Below are 26,196 nucleotides of genomic sequence, written 5' to 3' on the forward strand. Positions count from 1 at the left end.
TGATCTGTAACCTAACTCCATATACACACCTTTGTTCTGAGCAAAAGAACCAGTCAAGAGAAGTGTTAAGTGAAAAATAAAATAATATTTCAAATGCTTGAATCATTATAGCCAGACTTAGAAACATAGTAACATAGAAACATAGAAAATAGGTGCAGGAGTAGGCCATTCGGCCCTTCAAGCCTGCACAGCCATTCAATGAGTTCATGGCTGAACATTCAACTTCAGTACCCCATTCCTGCTTTCTCGCCATACCCCTTGATCCCCCTAGTAGTAAGGACTACATCTAACTCCTTTTTGAATATATTTAGTGAATTGGCCTCAACAACTTTCTGTGGTAGAGAATTCCACAGGTTCACCACTCTCTGGGTGAAGAAGTTTCTCCTCACCTCGCTCCTAAATGGCTTACCGCTTATCCTTAGACCGTGACCTCTGGTTCTGGATTTCCCCAACATTGGGAATATTCTTCCTGCATCTAACCTGTCTAAACCCGTCAGAATTTTAAACGTTTCTATGAGATCCCCTCTCATTCTTCTGAACTCCAGTGAATACAAGCCCAGTTGATCCAGTCTTTCTTGATATGTCAGTCCCACCATCCCGGGAATCAGTCTGGTGAACCTTCGCTGCACGCCCTCAATAGCAAGAATGTCCTTCCTCAAGTTAGGAGACCAAAACTGTACACAATACTCCAGGTGTGGCCTCACCAAGGCCCTGTACAAGTGTAGCAACACCTCCCTGCCCCTGTACTCAAATCCCCTCGCTATGAAGGCCAACATGCCATTTGCTTTCTTAACTGCCTGCTGTACCTGCATGCCACCCTTCAATGACTGATGTACCATGACACCCAGATCTCGTTGCACCTCCCCTTTTCCTAATCTGTCACCATTCAGATAATAGTCTGTCTCTCTGTTTTTACCACCAAAGTGGATAACCTCACATTTATCCACGTTATACTTCATCTGCCATGCATTTGCTCACTCACCTAATCTATCCAAGTCACTCTGCAGCCTCATAGCATCCTCCTCGCAGCTCACACTGCCACCCAACTTAGTGTCATCCGCAAATTTGGAGATACTACATTTAATCCCTTTGTCTAAATCATTATGTACAATGTACAATGTAAACAGCTGGGGCCCCAGCACAGAACCTTGCGGTACCCCACTAGTCACTGCCTGCCATTCTGAAAAGTACCCATTTACTCCTACTCTTTGCTTCCTGTCTGACAACCAGTTCTCAATCCATGTCAGCACACTACCCCCAATCCCATGTGCTTTAACTTTGCACATTGATCTCTTGTGTGGAGCCTTGTCGAAAGCCTGCTGAAAGTCCAAATATACCACATCAACTGGTTCTCCCTTGTCCACTCTACTGGAAACATCCTCAAAAAATTCCAGAAGATTTGTCAAGCATGATTTCCCTTTCACAAATCCATGCTGACTTGGACCTATCATGTCACCTCTTTCCAAATGCGCTGCTATGACAGCCTTAATAATTGATTCCATCATTTTACCCATTACTGATGTCAGGCTGACTGGTCTATAATTCCGTTTTCTCTCTCCCTCTTTTTTTTTAAAGTGGGGTTACATTGGCTACCCTCCATTCGATAGGAACTGATCCAGAGTTAATGGAATGTTGGAAAATGACTGTCAATGCATCCGCTATTTCCAAGGTCACCTCCTTAAGTACTCTGGGATACAGTCCATCAGGCCCTGGGGATTTATTGGCCTTCAATCCCATCAATTTCCCCAACACAATTTCCCGACTAATAAGGATTTCCTGTATGTAGCCAATAAGGTGATTGCAGGGGAACATTTGTTTTAAGAACTTCAATAATCAATTAATGAATTAGGCCTGACTGCCTGAATAATGACAGGATAAATTTGAAAACATAAATAGTTATACACTGTAGTGACTCCAATGATGGAAATCGTTTAGATCCTGTGATAAATATCACCTCTTAAGTCTTTCATCAACATAGGAAACTACTCATGCATTAGGCTAATGCATTAAGCAATTCAATAACATGTTAGGTTATTAACAAGTCTATTTATGAAGAAGTTTACTAAAAAAAAGTACTAAGTAGTTAGCAGTTATTCTTCAATACTCTAAATTGTTGTGGAAACTAGATTTTCTGAAGAAAATGAAAAAGCTTATCACTAATTGTGTCAGATTTTCCATGATTGCTGTTAATTCTTGCAAAATATTTGTGAACCAGAAAAAAGTAGGCATATTATGTAAAATGTTAGTATTTGGATTTGAAGGAACAGTATTATATTGCCAATTAAAACGTGAATTAATCTTTATCCTGCATTATCTAAAAGATTACCATAAATACTTAAGGACAAGGTTTTCAACATTGATAGTAAAACCTGCATGTTTTCTACATCTGAAATTCAATACATTATGCAGGCTGATTCCGTTAAGATGGTATGTCAAATTTGATAATTTTTTATATCAAAATTTAACATCAAATTATAGTAAAACACCATTTCAATTCGGACTATGTTTTTTTTACATTAATTGTAACTTTAGGAGGTCAATAATACCCCAACCCATGAAGAACACAAAAGCTGCATTATGTCATGTGCCACTACAGCATTCTAATACCGCCTAATTAATTAACCAGCTTTAATTAAACCTTTTTAACTCATCATCGTCAAAATTTGCTGTTTGCCATTTGAAATAATTAAATAATAAATAGTGTGCATGTACAGTGTCAGAAGAAATGGATGTGGGTTGTGCAACTGGAAGCATAAGACTGAAGGTGAAAACATCTCTTTAGTATGATCTTTATATTCAGGTTGGCACAGTAATGTGAACTACAAGGACCGAAAACATTCACTCTGTGAATGTTCTTATAAAGCAGCTAAGCATAAAGTATGTCATATAACAAGAGTAAACCATTCAAGAATTATGTACAGAAGTTAGATTTTGAGCATAAGAATAAGATAATTATTCCAGAAGGCATTTGACAAGATGCCACATAAAAGGTTACTGCACAAGATAAAAGTTCACGGGTTTGGGGGGTAATATATTAGCATGAATAGAGGATTGGCTAAAGAACAGAAAATAGAGAGTTGGGATAAATAGTTCATTCTCGAGTTGACAATCAGTAACTAGTGGGGTGCCTCAGGGATCAGTGCTGAAACCCCAACTATTTACAATCTATATTAACGACTTGGAAGAAGGGACTGAGTGTAAAGTAGCCAAGTTTGCTGATGATACAAAGATGGGAGGAAAAGCAATGTGTGAGGAGGACACACAAAATCAGCAAAAGGACATAGACAGGCTAAGTGAGGGGGCAAAAATTTGTCAGATGGAGTATAATGTTGGAAAGTGTGAGGTCATGCACTTTGGCAGAAAAAAAATCAAAGAGCAAGTTATTATTTAAATGGAGAAAGATTGCAAAGTGCTGCAATACAGCAGGACCTGGGGGCACTTGTGCATGAAACACAAAAGGATAGTATGCAGGTACAGCAAGTGAGCAGGAAGGCCAATGGTATCTTGGCCTTTGTTGCAAAAGGATGGAGTATAAAAGCAGGGAAGCCTTGCTACAGTTATACAGGGTATTGGTGAGGCCACACCTGGAATGCTACGTGCAGTTTTGGTTTCCGTATTTACGAAAGGATATACTTGCTTTGGAGTCAGTTCAGAGAAGGTTCACAAGGTTGATTCCGGAGATGAGGAGGTTGATTTATGAGGAAAGGTTGAGTAGTTGGGCCTCTACTCATTGGAATTCAGAAGATTGGGAGGTGATCTTATTGAAATGTATAAGATTATGAGGGGGCTTGACAAGGTGGATGCAGAGAGAATGTTTCCACTGATGGGGAGACTAGAACTAGGGGACATAATCTTAGAATAAGGGGCCGCCCATTTAAAACTGAGATGTGGAAAAATTTATTTTCTCAGAGGGTTGTAAATCTATGGAATTCGCTGCCTCAGAGAGCTGTGGAAGCTGGGACATTGAATAAATTTAAGACAGAGATAGACAGTGTCTTAACTGATAAGGGAATAAGGCGTTATGGGGAACGGGCAGCAAAGTGGACCTGAGTCCATGATTGGATCAGCCAAGATCATATTAAATGGCGTAGCATGTTCGAGGGGCTGTATGGCCTTCTCCTGCTCCTACTTCTTATGTTCTTATGTTCTTATAATTATTTGTACAGATACTAGAGGTTTCCTTTGCTCTTAAATATATTGTAATAAGGCAAGTTAAACTTCAATTGTAATGTGCATTGTTTCTTTAAATAGTTAGATAGTAACTGGGAGTTTTCCTCATAGATGCAATATCAGGTCACTGGGCAGAGAACCCAGATATTAAGATTGGTGCAATAAAATTGTGCTACATTGCGGTTAGTTTTTTATTGTGTCATTAACCAGTTAAAGCCGAGAAAGATGGCAACATGTAAGAACTTGGGAAATTTGCAGTCTGTAATTTTGGAAAATGTGTAACTGCAAAGAATGCAAACATTGAAGCGATATTTATTTGATAGATACATTAGATATCAGTTATCTATAGGCTATCTTGGATTATCTAAGAGTAACTGAAGCTCAAAGCTCTATGATAATACAGTCATAACTAACCAACTTGAATTTAATTTATTAGAAGCAGAATGGGAAGCAAATGTTCTTATTGTGTGATTTTGAACAACTGAATTGAATACTGTTAACATGTTGTTTCTTTTGAGAGTCTAAATATGATGATATAAATCCCATTCAGCAAATGGAATAATATGAATTATAAATTAGAAAGAATTTCTATAAAAGTTTAATGTGAAATGTATAAAGAAAATATGCACTGTGTTAAAGACATGCCCGTGACGCAAATAAACTTATACCTGGCAAATTGTGATGAATTAAAATGAGGAACAAAAATGATGAATAAAAATGTTACTTATAATTAGAACTAAATTTCAGAAAAGGGTATATACCAGTATTGACTAAGTAAGAACAAATTGTAATTTGTAATAGATTTGCATAAATACTATTAGAAGAGTTCAGATGCACTCAAATATCTATCTTGAAAAGAGCAATATAATGCTAACTTGTTTTGTTTGTTCATGGTTCTGGAATCAATATGCTAAATTGCTCAATTAATTGTGATTATACTGTGATTGTACAGTTCATTGTTTTGCTCTTAAAGTTGTACAGCAGTTTGTTAATAGACCCATAAGAAGTGTTTAAATTACAATAAAGTATCTCAAAATGTCCTACACTCACTCTGACTCTTAGTTCATATCAAATACCCGGAAAGGCTTCTTTTCTTTCAGTAATAGTATATCAGTTCAGTTCATATCAATTATTGCACAGGGCAAGTGTGTAAAGGATTTAGTCTAATGTGTTGTAAAATGTCTACCCTTAATTTTTTCATGACACTGTATTTTCCCATTGTGTTACAGATAGTTTATTTTAGAAAATATCATCAGAAAATTACAAATTACTGCACAGCAACTGCACCAGAAATTGTGATGTGAGACATGTTAGAATGCTAATTAATGGCAAAAAAATCCGCTGAATCGCTGAGGCACTCCATGATAGTTCTTCTGAGAAATATTGATACAGACTGTTTCCTGTATTACAGCAATATATCAAAAATGATGTATACAATGGTGACAGGCCTTGGAAGCCTCAACTTCCCACCTCAGGTAATAGAGACAGTTTTGCATTACTCCAGCTTCATGTGCAAACCAATCAATTTCTTTGCGGACTGGATGTACGAGGCATGTGATAGCTGCAGCTGTGAATGATACGGAAAACAATATTGTTTCATTGTATGGCCCAGAAATTAGAAAAATAATTTGCTCAGTTTAATTATATTAACTTATTCATTATGTTTAGTACATTATTTATGAAGTCAGACATTACCTGAAACAATAATTAATTTGTGAAATTCAGCATTTCACGATAGAACTCTCAAGACCATTCTCCCATATTCACAGGAATTATATTAATATGATTTGTTATAAACTGGACTAAAATGAAGCTCAGAAAGAATACTTCTTCACACATAATTGACTCTCTTTACTTTCATTGGGATTTTAATTTTGATTCATTTTGTGAATAAAGAAATATTCATTAAGTTAGTGCTGAATAACATTTTTAATCGTTTACTGCAGTGCTACAGAAGGACTTTTTTTAAATGCAAAAAAAAAAATGGAAAAACACAAAATGTAATATATGTGTTAGACCTTGAATAAACTGATAAACGTGAACCTTGATGTCTCTTTAAAATAAGGCAAAAGCATTGCTATGGTAACTATGGAGCACAGAATAATTTCTTGTGCTTTATAACTGACACAAACACATTACCTGAACATAATTAAAGTGCTTGTGGTTACAATGAGCAGGGCCATAAACAGAATCAATTGGGTATACCACCAGAGGCATTATATTTATATCATAGGTATCTGTTATTTTATGATGAAAAAAAACAATTTATTTGGGAATGCCTGAGAAAAATGAAAATGCTGGATTGAAACCCTTGTTGAATTATATTGGCCAGAGATTTCTGTACTTGGGCGGGTTGGGTGCGGGCAATTGCCGTGGTGGGTCACAACCTTGTTCTTCATTCCATCCTGCTCCTGAAATCGACTTTCCCTTAATGGTGCTTATTAAGGCAACCCTGCACGTTACTCAGCCCTATTCAATGGTGCGGTTCTGATGGCATCATCAATGACGCGTTTTCAGCCGGATATTTAAAGGAGCCATGGCCACATTTCATTTGAAGGTTCATCTAGGATCGTGCAGGCACTGCACTGCAGCATTAGAGTGTTCCAAACACTTGCAAACATAACTGCACAGAGACAGAGGGCTGCACCCAGGTTCTCAGATGACTCCCTCCATATGTTTGTGGATGGAGTCAGAACACACAGGGAGGTCCTCTTCCCTTGAAATGGGCAGAAGAGACCTGCACAGCACACCAAAGGAGCCTGGCTCTAAATTGCAGAGGAGGTCAACAGCAGTGATGTTGTGAGGAGGACCTGTGTACAGTGCCACAAACCCTTCAATGATTTCATTAGATCAGGAAAAGTGAGTGTAAAGCTACACTCAACTTCATCCTGCTGTGCCTCTCATCATATCCCCAGCATGTTGCCTTCCCAAGTATCCTCCTGTATACCATTACTCAAACTAACATACCTTGTATGCCCACCCATCCCTCTCTATCTACACTATCACATCCCCATCTGATGAACCATCACTCACCCTCATCCTAATGCAATCATACGAACTAACAACGCACAAGGAGACCATTTGGTATTGGCACCCCAATCTATCATAGTCACCCGCTAAAGATGTTACCCATCTATTCCTTACACTCATTCCATCACTCTCACTCAAACTTCTCTTCTTTGCCTCCTTGCAGGTGAAGAGAGCACACAATAGGATGAAGAGGGAGAGAACCAGTGGTGGCACTCTACCATTGGCCATCTTAACTGCAGCAGAGGAGGTCACCCTGGAAGTCCCAGGAGTCACAGAGCAGCTGATGGTGAGAGATGGAGAGAGGGGGACATCTCAGCAACCTGGCGACAGAATTACATCTCATACAACCACATTTGGACTTTCAGAAGGCTTTCGACAAGGTCCCACACAAGAGATTAATGTGCAAAGTTAAAGCACATGGGATTGGGGGTAGTGTGCTGACATGGATTGAGAACTGGTTGTCAGACAGGAAGCAAAGAATAGGAGTAAATGGGTACTTTTCAGAATGGCAGGCAGTGACTAGTGGGGTACCGCAAGGTTCTGTGCTGGGGCCCCAGCTGTTTACATTGTACATTGTACATAATGATTTAGATGAAGGGATTAAATGTAGTATCTCCAAATTTGCGGATGACACTAAATTGGGTGGCAGTATGAGCTGCGAGGAGGATGCTATGAGGCTGCAGAGTGACTTGGATAGGTTAGGTGAGTGGGCAAATGCATGGCAAATGAAGTATAATGTGGATAAATGTGAGGTTATCCACTTTGGTGTTAAAAACAGAGAGACAGACTATTATCTGAATGGTGACAGATTAGGAAAAGGGGAGGTGCAACGAGACCTGGGTGTCATGGTACATCAGTCATTGAAGGTTGGCATGCAGGTACAGCAGGCGGTTAAGAAAGCAAATGGCATGTTGGCCTTCATAGCGAGGGGATTTGAGTACAGGGGCAGGGAGGTGTTGCTACACTTGTACAGGGCCTTGGTGAGGTCACACCTGGAGTGTTGTGTACAGTTTTGGTCTCCGAACTTGAGGAAGGACATTCTTGCTATTGAAGGAGTGCAGCGAAGGTTCACCAGACTGATTCCCGGAATGGCGGGACTGACAAAAGACTGGATCAACTGGGCTTGTATTCACTGGAGTTCAGAAGAATAAGAGGGGATCTCATAGAAATGTTTAAAATTCTGACGGGTTTAGACAGGTTAGATGCAGGAAGAATGTTCCCAATGTTGGGGAAGTCCAGAACCAGGGGTCACAGTCTAAGGATAAGGGGTAAGCCATTTAGGACCAAGATGAGGAGAAACTTCTTCACCCAGAGAGTGGTGAACCTGTGAAATTCTCAACCACAGAAATTTATTGAGGCCAAGTCACTAAATATATTCAAAAAGGAGTTAGATGTAGTCCTTACTACTAGGGGGATCAAGGGATATGGTGAGAAAGCAGGAATGGGGTACTGAAGTTGAATGTTCAGCCATGAACTCATTGAATGGCGGTGCAGGCTCGAAGGGCCGAATGGCCTACTCCTGCACCTATTTTCTATGTTTTTATGTTTCTATGGCATACAGCAGTCACTTACATGGGGACTGATATCAGCATGTTCATCATGTGCATAATGGTATCGTTACCCATTCTTGATATGACATTTCAAAATCATCTCTTTACTCTCCCACAGGTTCATCAAGCCCCCTCCCCCCAACTGTTCAGGAGGAAGAGGAAGACAACTCCTCAGAGGAGCCTCCAGCCTCTGAGGGTGCAGCGTCATCAGACATGAGCGCATCCACCACCAGCGCAGCTAATCCGCCATTCACATGAGCACATGGATTCTATAGAGAATAGATGGCAGACACTCATAGACCTCCTCTCTAGGAGGGATGTAAACATACTCTTAGGTCTCAAGGCCCCACTGCTGTGCAGTAAGGTGCTCTCTAGCTCCTTGCTAGCAGGGACGTGCTGGTGGCCCATCAGAGGTATGATGTGAGAAGGGCCATGGAAGTGTGGGCTCCTCTCAAATCACTCACACGTCTCTCCCATTGCCTCCCCTTCAGTCAGAGCCCCACATGCCTCCTGGGATTGCGATGGTTGAGTCTGCCCCTGCACCATCACAGGCTCCAAGACCCAGAGGACATCCGCTAAAAGTGTCTATGCAGTCGCAGCAGAAATATAGAAACATAGAAAATAGGTGCAGGAGTAGGCCATTTGGCCCTTCGAGCCTGCACCACCATTCAATAAGATTATGGCTGCTCATTCATGTCAGTACCCCTTTCCCACTTTCTCTCCATACCCCTTGATCCCTTTAGTCGTAAGGGCCACATCTAACTCCCTCTTGAATATATCCAATGAACTGGCATCAACAACTCTTTGCGATAGGGAATTCCACAGGTTAACAACTCTCTGAGTGAAGAAGTTTCTCCTCATCTCAGTCCTAAATGGCTTACCCCTTATCCTTAGATTAGGTCCCCTAGTTCTGGACTTCCCCAACATGGGGAACATTCTTCCTGCATCTAACCTGTCCAGTCCCGTCAGAATTTTATATGTTTCTATGAGATCCCCCCTCATCCTTCTAAACTCCAGTGAATACAGGCCCAGTCGATCCAATCTCTCCTCATATGTCAGTCCTGCCATCCTGGGAATCAGTCTGGTGAACCTTCGCTGCACTCCCTCAATAGCAGGGCGGAGAACAGGCTGCTGAAGCCACACGGGTAGCACCTTATAGAAGCATGGGTAAGAGAAAGGTGACACGCAAATAGATTTACAATGGTAATCACTTGGATGTCTTAATAACTGATTGTGTGATGTTTCCGTTAATGTGATGTTACAGATAAAAATTCTTATTTGCACACAATTTTGTGTGCAGCTTTGGAAGTGCCTCAGTGAGTTGGAGTGAATGATGAGACATAACGTTACCTCCAGCAATGGTGGTCAGTGTGAAAGGATTGGCCTGGAAATTGTAAGGATACTTTATGCTGTTGCCGTTGAGTATTAGGAGCCTGGCATAGCATTTGGCAGCCATATGGATGTAATGCCTGAAGTTAAGTAAATCTGGACATGATGAGGCCATCCGTGGCCTCCTGGACAGCAATGTGCTCGGGTGCTGGTGGGATCTGGATTATAGATTCCTCCTGCTCTTCATCCTCCTCATCTTCCAGCTGATGTTCCTCCTCCTCCTGCTCCTCCTCCTCTGAAGAGGCTGTGCGCTCAGTACCTTGCTCCTCATGCAGTGCTAATCCTCACTGCTGCGCTATATTTTGCAGGGCACAACAGACCACAATAATTCTGGAGACCCTGGCTGGTGCTTACTGAAGGGCTCCTCCAGATCTGTCAAGGCATCTGTCATGTATCTCACACTACTGTACATAACTATCTTATCATGCTATACATGACTGTAACTAGATATGACCTGTAGCCACAAGCTTACCTTACCACCAGGGGTGCACTTGCAGGAGACACTGGATACCTGTCCCAGACAGGTATATAAGGACAGGTCTCAGGCAAGTGTGGCATTCGAGAACTGTGTAATAAAGGTGCAGGTCCTGAGTGACCTTGACTTCAGTATGTGCCTCATGTGAATCTGTACTACGGGGACAAGACTTTACAGTGGCGACGAGGATGGGATGATGTTCACGACATGTCGTCAGAGGAACGGACCTCCTGCTCAACAGTTCTAAGTCGATTTGAACATGTCTTTCAGCCAGGTGTGGGCACCTTCAAAGAGGCTAGAGTCAAAATCTACATCACACAGGATGCTAGACCGGTCCATCACAAGGCTAGAGCTGTGCCCTATGTGATGAGGGAAAAGATTGAACATGAACTGGACCGGCTTCTGCGGGAAGGCATTATCTCACCCGTGGAATTTAGCGACTGGGCAAGTCCCATCGTCCCAGTCATGAAGTCTGATGGATCCGTGCGAATCTGTGGGGATTACAAATCTACCATAAACAGAATCTCCCTACAGGACCAATACCCGCTGCCCAGAGCGGAGGACTTATTTGCCACATTGGCTGGAGGAAAACTTTTCTCAAAACTAGATCTCACATCTGCGTATATGACGCAAGAATTGACCGATGAGTCCAAGCTACTCACCACCATCAACACACATCGAGGCCTTTTCATGTACAATCAATGCCTATTCGGCATCAGGTCGGCAGCTGCCATAGTCCAGCGCAACATGGAGAGTCTGCTCAAGTCCATCCCGGGGACGGTTGTATTTCAAGACGACATACTTATCATGGGCAGGGACACCGACTCCCATCTCCGCAATTTGGAGGAAGTACTAAAGCGGTTGGATCGGGTAGGCCTAAGAGTTAAGAAATCCACGTGTCTGTTTCTTGCGCCCGAGGTTGAATTTTTGGGCAGAAGGATTGCCGTTGATGGAATCCGCCCAACAGAGTCCAAAACCGAAGCAATTCACCTGGCATCCAGGCCCCGGAATGTCTCGTAACTGCACGCCTTTCTCGGGCTACTCAATTACTTTGGGAACTTTATGCAGAACTTAAGCACGCTGCTGGAGCCTCTCCACGTGCTACTCAGGAAGGGGTGCGATTGGTTTTGGTGGGACGCCCAGGAACGTGCCTTCAATAAGGCATGCAACCTTCTGTGTTCCAACAGTGTTTTGGCTTTCTTTGATTCAGGTAAAAAGCTAGGTCTTACATGTGATGCGTCAGCGTACGGGGTCGGGTCCGTTTTACAACATGTCAATAGTGCGGGTAAATTACAACCCATAGCTTATGCCTTCAGGTCACTTTCGCGGGCGGAGCGCGGGTACGGTACGGTTGAGAAGGAGGCGCTCGCGTGTGTGTACGGTGTCAAAAAGATGCACCAATACCTTTTCGGGGCCAAGTTCACGTTAGAAACCGACCACAAGCCCCTACTATCCGAAAGCAAGGCAATAAACGCCAACGCCTCGACGCGCATTCAACGGTGGGCACTCATGCTGGCGTCTTACGATTACACTATAAGGCACAGACCAGGCACAGACAACTGTGCTGACGTGCTTAGCAGGCTACCCCTGGTGACCATGGAAGCGTCTGACGAACAGGACTGTGAGATAGTCATGGCAATCAATGCCTTTGAGTCCACAGGCTCTCCCATGATGGCTCGCCAAATCAGAGCCTGAACGACCAGCGACCCCACGTCATCCCTAGTAAAAAGATGTGTCCTAACTGGTGACTGGGCAGAGGCTCGCGATGCCTGCCCCGAGGAGATAAAACCTTTCCATAGGCACATGCATGAGCTGTCACTTCAAGCAGACTGCCTGATGTGGGGCAGTCGAGTAGTTATGCCTCTGCAAGGCAGAGAGGCATTTGTCCGGGAGCTCCACTGCGAGCACCCGGGGATCATTCTCATGAAGGCCATAGCCAGATCCCACGTCTGGTGGCCTGGCATTGATGCGGACTTCGAGCTCTGCGTCCGATGGTGCACCATTTGTGCCCAACTCAGTAATGCCCCCAGGGAGGCCCCCCTGAGCCCCTGGCCCTGGCCCACCAATCCGTGGTCGCGGGTGCACGTAGACTATGCGGGCCCATTTATGGGCAAAATGTTCCTTGTAGTTGTAGATGCATTTTCTAAGTGGATCGAATGCACCATTTTAAACTCGGGCACCACCTCCACCACTGTGGAGAGCCTTGGAACCATGTTTGCAACGCACGGCATTCCTGACATATTGGTCAGTGATAATGGTCCATGCTTCACCAGCGCAGAATTCCAAGATTTTATAAGTGACCACGGCATAAATCACGTTGAGATGGCACTGTTCAAGCCGACCTCCAACGGTCAGGTGGAGCGAGCAGTGCAGATCATTAAACAAGGCATGCTCAAAATCCAAGGTCCCTCACTACAGGGCCACCTGTCGCGACTGCTGCTGGCATACAGATCTCGTCCACATTCATTGACTGGAGTTCCTCCCGCGCAACTATTAATGAAACGGACCTTAAAGACAAGGCTCTCATTAATCTTCCCAGACATGCATGAAATCGTTGAGGCAAAGCGCCGTAAGCTAACCGAGTACCATGACTGAAATTCTAGGGGGAGGTGGAATGAGATAGGGGACAAAGTGTTTGTGCTAAACTATGGCAGGAGTCCCAAATGGCTTGCAGGGACAGTAACAGACAAGGAAGGAAACAGGCTACTGGTGGTACAAATGGACAATGGCCAAACCTGCCGGAGGCATGTAGACCAAGTCAAAAATAGATTTACCAACAACACTGCTGAACCAGAGGCAGACTACAATGTGGAATTCACACCACACCTGGTGGACAGACAGAGGGAACAACTTGAGGAAAGAGCAATCCCAACAGACAGCCCACGCGAGACACCAACAATCACACTGAACGAAACAGACAGCCCAGACGAGATATCAGCAATCATCCCGATAGAACAACAGGCACCAAGGCAAACAACTGAACCACAACTAAGACGCTCCACGCGAGAGCGTAGACCACCTGAGAGACTGAACCTATAAAGACAATAAGACCTTGGGGGAGGGTGATGTCATGTGTCTCACACTACTGTACATAACTGTATCTTACCATGCTATACATGACTGTAACTGGATATGACGTGTAACAATAAGCATACCTTACCACCAGGGGTGCACTTGCAGGAGACACTCCATACCTGTCCCAGACAGGTATATAAGGACAGGTCTCAGGCAAGTGTGGCATTCGTGAGCTGTGTAATAAAGGTGCAGGTCCTGAGTGACCTTGATTTCAGTATGTGCCTTGAGTGAATCTGTACTACGGGGACAGGACTTTACAGCATCTGAACTGCATTTTCAGCATGCATATTGTCTGCTCTATAACACACCTGGTGGAAACGTGGCTTTCATTGTATCGCTCCCGGGCCTCAGTACTTGGCCTCCTCAAGGGTGTCATGAGCCACGTCATCAGTGGATAGCCCTCGTCTCCAAGCAGCCAGCTAGAAAGTCTGTTTGGAGGAACGAAGAGCTGAGGGGGGTGAACTGGCGCAGGATGAAAGAGTCATGACAGCTGCCAAGGAATTTGGCGCACACATGCATGATGATCTTCTATGGTTGGAGACGAGCTGCACATTGAGGGAGTGTAAGCGCTTGCAATTGATAAAGACTCCTAGGTAATGATGGGGTGCCCTGATGGCCCTTGTGTGCAGTCAATGATGCCCTGCACCCGAGGGAAGCCAGGCAGAGCAGCAAAGCCAAGCGCCTGCTCAGTAACACTGGTTTCATCTGTGGCAAAGTTGATATAATTGGCTGACTTGTCAAAGAGGACATCGGTGACCTGTGTGATGCATCTGTGGGCGGCCGACTGCGAGATGACGCAAATGTCTGCTGCAGATCCCTGGAAGGAGCCTGAGGCGAAGAAGTTGAGGGCACTGGTGACTTTGACAGCCACTGGTAAGGCATGTCCACCCACTCCTCTGTACTGCAGGTCTTGCTCCAGCAAACTGCAAATGTCTGCGATGGCCTGGCGCGATAGTCTGAGCCTCCTTTAGCATTGCTGCTCAGACATGTTGAGGAAGCTCATCCTTTGCCTGTATACCCTGTATTGGGGGTATCGCCTCTGGCATGGTGTAGCACTGTGCTGATGCCCTCTGTCCTATGCAGCATCAGGTTGGTGAGGAGAAGGTTGATGATGTTGTTATTGGTGCTGCTGGTGTTGGGGCTCATCGAGATCCCATTCTGAGGATCAAGGTGAGACAGTATAAATGGCACCCATGCTTATGTAATAGATGGCAGGTCAAGTAGAGATGAAAGAGACAATCTGTCAATGGTGTAATAGGTTGTACCAATGAAGTTACAGTGGATCCTGATTTTGCTGAAAACACTTGCAACCTCCAGAAAGCTACATCTGTGCTGACAATGCATTCAGCAACTGCATCTGCCTTAGGAAAGTAAGCAAGTGTCAGGTGGGAGTTTTTATTGTGCCGTGCTCTAATGAGCTGGATCAATGGCCACTCAACTTCTGCCTCAGGTTCACAGATGGGTTCCTTAGCTGCATGATTCCCATGGTCATCCAGGGAAATTTGAATTGTAGAGTTAAAAAGGAGCTTAAGAATCTGACAAGTACCTAATAATCATCTAGTTTAGCTCGGCCGCCTCTGCCATTTGGGTCGAGCTGGTAAACAAGCCTGAGGGAAAGGCACATGGGGGCAGGATGACACTTTCCTGACCCGCTACAAGTTATTTCAAATTTCCACCCCTCTCCGACCCACCTCCAATCCCACCCACATGGACACGAGAAAATTTCGGCCATTGTGTTTTTATTCAGTGAGCATTGTGCCATAAATTTACACCGAGGCTGCGGGTTGCGCCTAAGAGGAGAAAAACACACAAAATATATATTTTTTAAATATAAAATAAAAAATCATAAAAACATTCTCAGTTAAACATTTTCACTTAAATCACTACAAAATAATTTAAAACTAATTAGTAAGAGACCAATTACTTACCTTTTTCTTGCAGGGCTACTTACCTACCGCCCAGCTCCGCTGCTTCTCGTGGGCGTTTTTTTTCCAATTTACCTACGGGCCATCGCTGAGCCAAAAATTGCGTCATGGCGATCTGTGGACAGTGCACGCCGATGGTCCGCTCCCCAGCGGTACCTCGAAACCGCCGGCGGAACTCAGCTGGGGAATTTTTTGCCGACCCGGTTCTCGCCCAAAATGGCAAATACCGGCAAGAAACCGGGCAGTGAAGCACTGGAAATTCTAGCCCATGGTCTCCTGGATTTTGATGATTTCTGAGGCAAGCCAGTAGATATGTCTTGGGCTCCCATTGAAATATATGGTTCATGCACTAAACTTTAGTGTTCTGTTGCTTCCACTAGATCCTCAGTGCTCAGTGACCTAATCAGCTCACAACCTGCTGACACTAGTCATGCTTCACCTGATCCTTCAATCAAGCTGACCAGAAAGAAAAGGAGCACAGAGTCAAAGCTAGGAGAGCAAAGAAAAAGGCGTAAGACAGCATGCCTTACTTATCAGCCATCAGCTCCTTGAATTTGATCAAAACCCAAAACCTCAGATGCCAATTGTTTCTCACTGATCCAAGTAAAGTTTTGAATGTAGAGGTAATCTTCACATTAATTCTTATGTTTGAGAAAGCTACATTAAGGGATCTTTGTGCCCTCCAGTAATTATTTCAGTTATCCTTAACCGAAGGAAAATGCCAGAGAAATGCAGCTGTTACAAACCCAATTCCATCTTGACACAGACTGAAAGTGTTGGTGAAGGTATGACAGGTCGAAGTACAGGAAAATGTTTGAGACTGATCAAATATTTTCATTTTAAACATACAAGCTGCTTAGAAGAAAACTTACATAGTTTAATGCGCCAACGCTCTCCTTTTCAAACTTGGTCCTGGCACTTATCAACATTGTCTCGTTTCCCTATTCTTTGTGATAGCTTTAGAACCATTTACGCAGGCAATAAGGCAATATTCAGTAATATCGCAGAGTCATTGTAAGTGATGTAGACCATAAGTTGTATCTTTATGTAAATGACATAATGTTAATTTTGACTAATCTCCAAAACTTGAGGTTGGTAGACTCCCTTTGCTTTCTTTCAGGCACACAGTCAATTGGATCAAGTTGGGGACTCTTCCCACCTAAATATTGCATTCTGTACTTTTTATTTCATCACTCTTCTGACAAATGACAGAGTTGAGGGTCTTAGATATTATAATTATGCCTGGCTTTATAACTGTTCCAAAGGCAAATTACATGCCTTCATGTAACAAACTAAAAAATGATCTGTTAAGGTGTAAGGCACGTCTGCTTTTGTTGTAGGAAAAATAGGTATAATTAAAATTATTAGAATCTCTTAAATCAACTATCTTTCTATGATGATAGCTCACCTTCACATAAAATATCTTTCAAAATTAATAAGTTAGTTGAAGACTTTACATAACTGAAAAATCTAAAATATATCAAAAAGGAAAAAATATCGGAATTGTCACCGCTCAGTCTGTCTTTATACTATCAAGGCTTCCAGTCACTCAAGTAACTGACCAACTTCCTCTGCTGTGGCGGTGGATAGGATGAACAACGCAAAGATTCAATCCTCATGGTATTAGGATAGCTTAAAATGCCCCATTAATTAGACACAGTGTAAAAATGATTAAGCATTTGGATACTTCATTGAAGGGTCCCATGTCTATTTGGCTTCAGATTTGGAATAATTAAGCTCTCAAGATTGATTTTATAGTTATGAGTATGCCAAAGGTGGCAGTTGTAAATTGCAGCTTGAATATGTGCCCCGCTAGAATATCAAAATGCATGATAAGCAATAAAAAAGCTGTAAAATGAGTGGGTTACTGTCAGCATTATGATTTTAAAACCCAACTGTGGTCTCTTACGGATACAAAGAATGGGCTACAGGATGACACAATAGCTGCCATCAATAACCCTTCTACTTTAGGAGAAGTAGACATTTGGTGATATTAATCAGCTGAGTCAGTGGAAAAGGAGCAGAAAGTGCTGGCCATGTTGATCCATGCATCAGTCCCATGCTTGATATCTGTGTGGGAAGCATATTGGCTGATACTATAGATTATTCCTATGCTAGCTTGGAAGGAAGTATAGGTAAAGCAAATTAAGGGAGAGTGTGCTCTTCACTATTACTGGAAGTGTTATCCCTATGGTCATGTTGGTTGAAGGAAGCTAATACTAAGATAATGCCGTATTTCTGTCTAAGATTTAGCTCAATATTAGCTTTCTTGATTCTATCAGCTTCACTCACAGAAATCATGTCCGAGCTTAACTGAATACAAGGTTGCAATGATTTGTCAGTTGGTCACAGGCAGTTGCTTGAGAAAGGAACCAAGCTATTCAATTAAAGTACGAACATGCTGTGTGATTGGCTCATATGAGTACCTGATTAGTAGTATTTGAATAAAACAATTATTGGAATTCTGCCCCAATTGCTATTTTGAAGGACCTTATCAGCCAGCCTTTTTTCAAATCAGCATGTATTGTGTATCTGTAAAGCATGCACTCCCATGTTCCACCATCAGGGAGTGCATCCACTGAAGTCCCAAGGGATACCAGCATCCCTTGGGAGCATTGTATATAAGCCGGCCCCGAAGGCCTGTTCCTCACTCTGAAGTGTCTTAATAAAGACTGAGGTCACTGTTACTTTAACCTTCCTGTGTGCAGTCTCATCTGTGTTAGGAACACAATAACTGGCGACGAGTATACAAATCCAACGCCAGGATGCAGCAAACTGTGGGCATCCTGGAGAAGTTCTCGGAGGGTGAGGACTGGGAAGCCTATGTCAAATGGCTAGATCAGTACTTTGTAGCCAACGAGCTGGACGGAGAAGGAAGAGCTGCAAAAAGGAGAGCGGTCCTCCTCACGGTCTGCGGGGCACCGACCTACAGCCTCATGAAGAATCTTCTGGCTCCGGTGAAACCCACAGATAGGTCGTATGAGGAGCTGTGTACACTGGTTTGGGAGCATCTTAACCCGAGGGAGAGCATGCTGATGGCAAGGTATCGGTTCTACACGTGCCAGCGATCTGAAGGTCAGGAAGTGACGAGCTATGTCGCCGAGCTAAGGCGACTTGCAGGACAATGTGAGTTTGATGGCTACCTGAAGCAAATGCTCAGAGACTTTTTTGTACTGGGCATTGGCCATGAGACCATCCTACGAAAACTTTTGACTGTAGAGACACCGACCTTCAGTAAGGCCATTGCGATAGCAGAGGTGTTTATGTCCACCAGTGATAACACCAAACAAATCTCCCAGCACACAAGTGCTAGCAATGTTCATAAATTAACTGGAACGGTGTTTGCGAGCAGAAATGTACAGGGCAGAAACCACGAGTCTGCAACTGCCAGCAGGCCTCAGGTGACCCAGATGACTCAGAGTCCGCAACAAAGGATGAATGCAAGGCAATTCACACCTTGTTAGCGTTGTGGAGGCTTCCATTCAGCCTATTCATGCCGCTTCAAAGGGTATGTTTGCAAGAGTTGTGGAACAATGGGGCACCTCCAATGAGCTTGCAGATGAGCTGCAAGCTCTGCAAAACCTGCTAACCACCACATGGCAGAGGAAAATCAGTCCATGGTGGATCAAAGCAATTTCGAGCCTCAGAGAGAGGAGGCAGATGCTGAAGTACACGGGGTGCACACATTTTCGTCGAAATGTCTACCTATAATGCTAAATGTAAAATTGAATGGCTTACCCGTAGCCATGGAACTGGACACTGGCGCTAGCCAATCCATCATGAGTAAAAAGATGTTTGAGAGAATGTGGTGTAACAAGGCACTCAGACTAGCCCTGAGCCCCAGCCACACGAAACGGAGAACGTACACCAAAGAGCTTATCACTGTCCTGGGCAGCGCCATGGTCAAGGTCATCTATGAGGGCACGGTGCATGAACTGCCACTCTTGTCCTGGGCGATGGCCCCACACTGCTTGGAAGGAGCTGGCTGGGCAAAATCCGCTGGAACTGGGATGACATCCGAGCGCTATCACATGTCGATGAGGCCTCATGTACCCAGGTTCTTAACAAATTTCATTCCCTTTTTGAGCCAGGCATTGGAAACTTTTCCGGGGTGAAGGTGCGGATCCACTTGGTCCCAGAGGCATGACCCATTCACCACAAGGCGCGAGCGGTACCTCACATGATGAGGAAGAGAATGGAAATCGAGCTGGACAGGCTGCACCGCGAGGACATCATCTCCCCAGTGGAATTCAGCGAGTGGGCCAGCCCGATTGTTCCAGTACTCAAAGTTGATGGCACGGTCATAATTTGCGGCGATTATAAAGTAACTATTAATCGTTTCTCGCTACAGAACCAATACCCGCTACCTAAGGCAGACAACCTATTTGCAACGCTGGCAGGAGGCAAGACGTTCATCAAGCTCGACCTGACTTCGGCCTACATGACGCAGGAGCTGGAGGAGTCTTCGAAGGGCCTCACCTGCATCAACACGCACAAGGGACTGTTCATCTATAACAGATGCCCGTTTGGAATTCGGTCGGCTGCAGTGATCTTCCAGAGAAACATGGAGAGCCTACTCAAGTCGGTGCCACGAACGGTGGTTGGTCACGGGTCGGGACACCGCCGAGCACCTACAAAACCTGGAGAAATTCCTCCAGCAACTGGATCGCGTAGGGCTGCAGCTGAAGAGATCGAAATGCATCTTCATGGCAACCGAAGTGGAGATTTTGGGGAGAAAGATCGCAGCGGACGGCATTCGGCCCACAGACACCAAGACACAGGCTATCAGGAACGCGCCCAGGCCACAGAACGTCACGGAGCTGCGGTCGTTCCTGGGACTCCTCAACTATTTTGGTAACTTCCTACCAGGGTTAAGCACCCTCTTAGAGCCCCTACATGTGTTATTGCGCAAAGGTGAGAACTGGGTATGGGGAAAAAACAAGTTATTGCTTTTGAGAAAGCCAGAAACATTTTATGCTCCAACAAGCTGCTTGTATTGCATAACCTGTCTAAAAGACTTGTGCTAGCATGTGATGCGTCGTCATATGGAGTCGGGTGTGTATTACAACAAGCTAACGTTGCGGGGAAGTTGCAACCTGTCGCCTATGCTTCCAGGAGCTTGACTAAGGCCAAGAGGGCCTACAGCATGATTGAGAAAGAGGCATTAACGTGTGTGTTTGTTGTAAAGAAAATGCATCAGTACCTGTTTGGCCTCAAATTTGATATGGAATCCAATCATAAGCCCCTCATATCCCTGTTCGCTGAAAACAAGGGGATAAATACTAATGCCTCAGCCCGCATACAAAGGTGGGCACTCGCGCTATCAGCGTATAACTATACCATCCGCCACAGGCCAGGCACCAAGAACTGTGCGGATGCTCTCAGTCGGCTACCATTGCCCACCACGGGGTTGGAAATGGCGCAGCCTGCAAACTTGTTGATGGTGGCGCAGCCCGCAGACTTGTTGATGGTCATGGAAGTGTTTGAAAATGATAAATCACCTGTCACGGCCCGCCAGATTAGGACTTGGACCAGCCAAGATCTTCTGCTGTCCCTAGTAGAAAACTGTGTACTGCATGAGAGTTGGGCCAGCATCCCCGTTGAAATGCAAGAGCTAATCAAGCCGTTCCAGCGACGAAAGGACGAGCTGTCCATTCAGGCAGACTGCCTGTTGTGGGGTAACCACGTAGTGCTACCCAAAAAGGGCAGGGAGACGTTCATCTCGGATCTCCACAGCACACACCCGGGAAAATAATGATGAAAGCGATAGCCAGATCCCACATGTAGTGGCCCGGTATCGACTCTGACTTAGAGTCCTGTATACGGCAATGCAGCGTGTGTGCTCAGTCGAGCAACGCGCCAAAGAGGCACCACTAAGTTTGTGGTCCTGGCCCTCCAGACCATGGTCGAGGATCCATGTCGACTATGCGGGCCTGTTTCTCGGTAAAATGTTCTTGGTGGTGGTGGATGCTTTTTCAAAATGGATTGAATGTGAAATAATGTCGGGAAGCACCGCCACCGCCACCATTGAAAGCCTGAGGGCCATGTTTGCCACCCACGGCCTGCCTGACATACTGGTCAGTGACAACAGGCCATGTTTCACCAGTGCCGAATTTAAAGAATTCATGACCCGCAATGGGATCAAACATGTCACCTCGGCCCCGTTTAAACCAGCCTCCAATGGGCAGGCAGACCGGGCAGTACAAACAATCAAATAGAGTCTTAAACAAGTAACGGAAGGCTCACTCCAAACCTGCCTGTCCCGAGTACTGCTCAGCTACCGCACGAGACCCCACACGCTCACAGGGGTGCCCCCGGCTGAGCTACTCATGAAAAGGACACTTAAAACCAGACTCTCACTGGTTCACCCCAACCTGCATGATCAGGTAGAGAGCAGGCGGCAACAACAAAATGTAAACGATGGTCGCGCCACTCTGTCGCAGGAAATTGATCTGAATGTGCTAAATTATGGACATGGTCCCAAGTGGATCGCGGGCACGGTGATAGTTAAAGAAGGGAGTAGGGTGCTTGTAGTCAAACTAGACAATGGACAAATTTGCAGAAAGCACCTGGACCAAACGAGGCTGCGGTTCACAGACTGCCCTGAACAACCCACAGCAGGCACCTCCTTTTTCGAGCCCACAACACACACCTAAAGGATCAATGACACCACCCCGGACCAGGAAATCGTACCCATCACGCCAAACAGCCCAGCAAGGCCGGGCTCACCCAGCAGCGCTGCAGTGCCAACAACGCGCCAGCCCAGCGAGGGCACAGCCAACACCCCAGAACAGACAGTTGTACCAAGGCGGTCCACCAGGGAATGAAAGGCTCCCGACTGTCTCACCTTGTAAATAGTTTTCACTTTGACTTTGCGGGGGGGAGTGATGCTGTGTTTCTGTAAAGCATGTACTCCCATGTTCCGCCACCAGGGAGTGCATCCCCTGAAGTCCCAAGGGATCCCAGCATCCCTTGGGAGCACTGTATATAAGCCGGCCCCTAAGGCTTGTTCCTCACTCTGGAGTGTCTTAATAAAGACTGAGGTCACTGTTTCTTTAACCTCCCTGTGTTAGGAACACAATATCATGCTTGATCTGAAGCCTTTTAGGAGAGGGTGACTGATTGGGACTTCTGAAGAGAATTATAGGGGAAATAGAAGGGCTGCTTTGTCTTTTTACTTGGGTGGTGTTGGAACATTAAAACCAGTAAAATAGAACAGTTTTGCCTACCACTGCTGTAATGGCCCCAAAATAAGTCTTCCTTCTGAGATTCTGCAGTTGTGCCTGCCTAGAATCTACCACATGCAAATGGGATGAGAGGGTGAGGGTCAGGGGGTGAGGGGTGAGGATGTCTGTCTGAAGCACCTGCTTCCAGTTACCATATTCTTGTGTTGTTAAGGGGAGGGGCAGGCCCAGATCTGAAGCTCCTTCAGGTGCTGACATTGGAGTTTTTCACTGGGATTTCAAAAACACAGAGCCTTATTTAGCAATGTAAACACTTACTTCGCTCCTTGACGAGATAGCAACTGAGTGCATAACAACTGCGATACCTTAACAATCCACATACAACTGAAACAACCTATACTCTGCTTAGCCCTGCCTTTACCAACCTGATCTTGGTACCTTGCCTCCTACTCCCCAAACTAGTACAAACTCTCCTGTTTCTCATTCTATGAACTGCAAAACTTCCTTCTTGTGAAGAGTTAAATTTTAAAGATTAGTGTGTTTTCTCCAGTAGCAGTTTATTCATGCTGTTATGTGCTACATATTCTATTGCAATGAGAGAGCACAGAGTTGAAGGACTGAGTGGTAAGGATATTCCTTGTCACCCATATGTCTGCATACACACCGTTGTTATCAGACTTGCAGGTGCAGGCTCCTTTTAAGCACCTTCTTTAAGAGCAGTAAAACTCTTTATGGCAGGCAATCTGATGGTTTGGAGTTAACATGGTGCATTATTGTTTCCAGAGGTTCCCTGTGAACAAGTAAGTTTTTCTGCCACCCAGGTAATGACACTGATATCCTACAGGATGTGCATGGACAACAGTCCTTTCACTTACCTTGGCCAACCTTGAAGCCACTAAACTTCTTCCTGCACAATGTGGCAATTTGTAGGGTAGTGGAGGTGATGGTCACTGCCTCTGCAACCTCCCTCCATAAAGTTTGGATAACTCTGTTGTGAGGCTTCCAACACAGTCCCCAAGCAACCTTTTTGTCTAGACTATAATTTTTTCAGAAGTTCTCTCATGCATGGAGCCTCCTGTAGACCCACTCCAGGTAGAAAAATAAAGCACCCAACCCAATCCCACATGGAGTAGATGGGAAATTGATACAAAAGCAAAATATTACACATGCTGGAAATCTGAAATTAATCTGAGAATATGGTGCAAATACTCAGCAGTTCAGGCAGCATCTCTCCACAGATACTGCATGACCAGATGGAAAATTGAGCCAGGCGTCATTTAAATTTAATTTAACATTTAAATGAAATCAAGGCTGCTTTTTGGCGAGACTTCTTTAAGTGGAAGACTGTGCTCAGCACTGTGCTCACTCACTCACTCACTCACCACCACCTTTGACACCCTAGTTCCTATTTAAACGATTACTCTCTCCCACGCTGGCCATTCCCCCTGGTACAGCCCTCATCTTTGCTCCCTCAAGTCAAAAGGGCACAGACTTGAATGGATGTGGCAGACAACTGGTTTAGCCATTCATTGCTTGAACCCATAAAACATTATCGGTTCCTACTCTTGCCTACAAAAACTGTTCACTATTCCAAGATCATTCTGGATTGCAAAAATAACCCCCAGATACTACTCTCTACTGCTAACCGTCTCCTCAAACCGCTCTCCCCTGTCTTCACCACACTCACCTCCAACAAGTGTGAGCAGTTCATGGACTTCTTTGTTTCAAAGATTGAGACCATCCAATCAGCTGCCTCTGCGAGTTCCTTTCCTTCACCTAGCCCATCGGGCCAAACTTCATCTGAGGCCCCCACCTGCCCAAGCCCTAAACTCACATCTTTCTCTAGTTTCTCTTTGATCGCCCCTCTTGATCCCTCCGTGCTCATCTTGTCCACTTCCTGCTCCCTTGACCCTATTCCCACTAAACTGCTGATCGTCAAACTTCCTTTTTTGGCTCCCATGTTAGCCGACATTGCTAACGGTTCTCTCTCCTCTGGTACAGATCCTCCTCTCCTTCAAATCTGCCGTCATCATCCCTCTCCTCAAAAAAACAGCCCTTGACCCCACTTTGCCTGCTAGCTATCGCCACCATCTCAAACATCCTTTTCCTCTCCAAAGTCCTTGAACACGTTGTTGCCTCCCAAATCCGTGACCATCTTTTCATGAATTCAATGTTTGAATCCCTTCAATTTGGTTTTCGCCCCTGCCACAGTACCGAAACGGCTCTCATTAAAGTCACAAATGGTATCTTTTGTGACTGTGGCAAAGGTAAACTATCCTTCTTTGTCCTTCTGGACCTGTCTGCAGCCTTTGACACAGTTGACCACTCCATCCTCCTCCAATGCCTCTCAACCATCATCCAGCTAGGTGGGACTGCATTCGCCTGGTTTCATTCTTACCTTTCTAATCGTAGCCAGAAAATCTCCGACAATTGGTTCTCTTCCCACCCCTGCATCGTTACCTCTGGTGGCCCCCCAAGGATCTGTCCTTGGCCCCCTCTTCTTATTTCTCATCTATATGCTGCTCCTTGGCGACATCATCCGAAAACACGGAATCAGTTTCCACATGTAAGCTGGCGACACCCAGCTCTACCTCTCCACCACTTCTCTCGACCTCTGCTTGGTATCTAAATTGTCAGATTGCTTGTCCGACATCCAGTACTGGATGAACAGAAATGTTCTCCAATTAAATATTGGGAAGAACGAAGCCATTATCTTTGGTCCCTGCCCCAAACTGCGTTCTCTAACCACTGACTCCATCCCTCTCCCTAGCATCAATCTGAGGGTGAACAAGACTGTTTGCAACCTGGATGTCATATTTGACCCGAAAATGAGTTTCCAGACACATATTTGCGGCATATCTAAAATCGCCTTTTTCCACCTCCGTAACATTGCCTGCCTCCACCCCTGCCTTAGTTCTTCTGCTGCTGAAACCCTCATTCATGCCTTTGTTACCTCTAGACTTGACTACTCCAACTCACTCCTGGCTGGCGTCCTATATTCTACACTACGTAAACTTGAGGTCATCCAAAACTCAGCAGCCCGTGTCCTAACTTGCACCAAGTCACAATCACCCCTGTGCTTTCTGACCTACATTGGCTTCTGGTTAAACAATGCCTCGATTTCAAAATTCTCATCCTTATTTACAAATCACTCCATGGTTTTGCCCCTTCCTAGCTCTGTAATCTTTTTCAGCCTCACAATCCAACAAGATGTCTGCGCTCCTCAAATTCTTCAGCATCCCTCATTATAACTGCTCAACCATCGGTGGCCGTGCCTTCAGCTGTTTGGGCCTTAAGCTCTGGAACTCTCTCTCTAAACCTCGCCGCCTCTCTACCTCTCTTTACTCCTTTAAGACGCTCCTTAAAACCTACCTCTTTAACCAAACTTTTGGTCATCT

This window comes from Pristiophorus japonicus, chromosome 4 (assembly GCF_044704955.1).
Source record: "Pristiophorus japonicus isolate sPriJap1 chromosome 4, sPriJap1.hap1, whole genome shotgun sequence".
Classification (NCBI taxonomy): Eukaryota; Metazoa; Chordata; class Chondrichthyes; family Pristiophoridae; genus Pristiophorus; species Pristiophorus japonicus.